Source organism: Arachis duranensis, unplaced genomic scaffold, assembly GCF_000817695.3.
Source record: "Arachis duranensis cultivar V14167 unplaced genomic scaffold, aradu.V14167.gnm2.J7QH unplaced_Scaffold_6604, whole genome shotgun sequence".
NCBI lineage: Eukaryota > Viridiplantae > Streptophyta > Magnoliopsida > Fabales > Fabaceae > Arachis > Arachis duranensis.
In genome coordinates this window covers 145,108-147,031 of record NW_026265016.1, presented here as the reverse complement: position 1 = coordinate 147,031, position 1,924 = coordinate 145,108, and the positions used below count along the sequence as shown (strand labels likewise).

At 49.4% G+C, this 1,924-nt stretch overlaps 1 non-coding gene across 1 annotated transcript; it reads left to right on the top strand.

Annotated features, from left to right (window-relative positions):
• The first annotated feature begins 1,017 nt into the window (after positions 1-1,017).
• Positions 1,018-1,089, top strand: TRNAG-GCC (transfer RNA glycine (anticodon GCC)). The gene has a single exon. It is a non-coding gene; the product is annotated as a tRNA-Gly (tRNA).
• Positions 1,090-1,924: the final 835 nt, after the last annotated feature.

Below are 1,924 nucleotides of genomic sequence, written 5' to 3'. Positions count from 1 at the left end.
TGAGGGCCGGAATGGAATATCGTATGTAGTGTAGAATCGGATCTGAAGCTCTTTACTAGGATTGGAACAGGCGAGGAACGAGTGACCACAAGCTCCGCTTAAGCGCTCGACATGCAGTTAGCTTAAAACATGTTATGTGGCCGAGCGAAGCGCACCCGCGTGAAGCAGCCTAGCATCACTTTAGATAGGAGCAGAATGGATGACTTACAACTAGTTCTTCGGATCGATATATCGTACGACGTAATGGAGATCTTGGTCTAGGTCCGGTGGTTCGCGGAATTCGGGACCTAACGATGTTCGATTCGTCACATGAACGGGAGCAGACGATTCCCTCGTCTCTCCCTTTTTCGGGGAATGGCTGCAATCACAAGCAAGTGATTGAATGAGTGGGGGGCCCCGAAAGCACATGCGGGATAAGCAGGTCTTTCAGGAGACGGTCTAGAAAGAAAAGAGAACTCTCAACAAGCTGGAACTAATCAAGATCAATAGGAAGGCTAGAAATTCATTTTTTGACAAAGTTCATGCCCATATGGAAGGGCTTTTTTGTTGATGCATTCCTGTTGAAAAAGATACAAACACTCATGTTTCTGCTCCCGGATCCGATCCGCTTGGATTATCAATAAATAAGGGGAGCCGTCTTAGGAAATGACTTCACTTAAAAAAAAGACAGATGCCACCCCCTTTCTTATTATTAGTAAGGAGGCGAGGGAGTAACTCGTCTGATCTTGCGGTGCACTCACTCCCGTTACGAGAATGAAATGACGCCCCAGCTCGACTCGAGACCAAGACTCCTTACAACTCGCACCAATAGCGGCCCCATTTGTCTAAGGCGGCGGAGATTGATTGAAAAGGCAGCCCAGCCCAGCCGCCCCTCCCCCCTAGCTAGCCGCCTACCTACTCGTGCTCGTAGCTCGATCGGAGGTTAAGAGTGTGGTCCGGCGGAAAAACAGAAGTCGTCCGTTTCAAGTGATACGTGAATTGCTCAGTAGTGCTTCGCTGCTTGATGTTGCCCCGCTGGCGGAAATAGCTTAATGGTAGAGCATAGCCTTGCCAAGGCTGAGGTTGAGGGTTCAAGTCCCTCCTTCCGCTCTTGGCTTCGTCGTTTAGTGGTAACGAGTAGAGTAGGCATCGCCTCTCGATCCAATCCGTCTTTCCCTGGCCTCCCCAACACACACACTCTTGATACGAAAGAAACCTCCCGCCATAGAGAAGAAAGAGATCTTAAGTCTGGGTCCCCTCGATCGCCCTCCCCTTGAACCTGAACAGGTCGAGAGAGATGAACCCGCACCACATTTTATAACCTTCGAACCCAACTAGAGATGGAATTCCATCACCTAAACAACTCAATTGAGAGCTCCGTGACCGGTTCAATTCAAGGGAAGGTCCACCAAAAATGGAAAGGCCATTCCCCTCCCTATCCGTTTCTTGATCCCTCATTCCACGAATTCGTTGTTACTTTTTCATTCAAGGACTGAAAGCTTTTCGTTTTATGAAGACTCCCCACTTCTTTGTCTTATTAGCGCAGGTGTTCGTCAACGATGAAAGCCGCTGAACTTAAGACTCGAGTTGAGATAGAGGGCTAGGCCAAGGATAGGAGGGCTTTCAGGGACTGGGGAAGACGGGTGGATTATAGAGCTAGGGGCAGATCAGAGGTTTGTCCATTGGTATTGGGCATGGACGAGCCTCGCCCAAACCCACTTTAACGCCAGCATTGATGAAAAAAAAACTTCTCCCATCGCATCATTAACCGGTGTAGGATTCAAGATCAGATCCAGGATTCGAGTCAAATCGACCTTCCCTCTCATCTCAGGGTGAGGCAAGGTAGCTTGCTCAAATGTTCGTTGTTCAATATCTCGGCTGCTCAAGAAGTTGGACTAGCAGCTCCTCCGACCCGGAGTGGATTCTAGGGGAAGGGCGGAGCCTC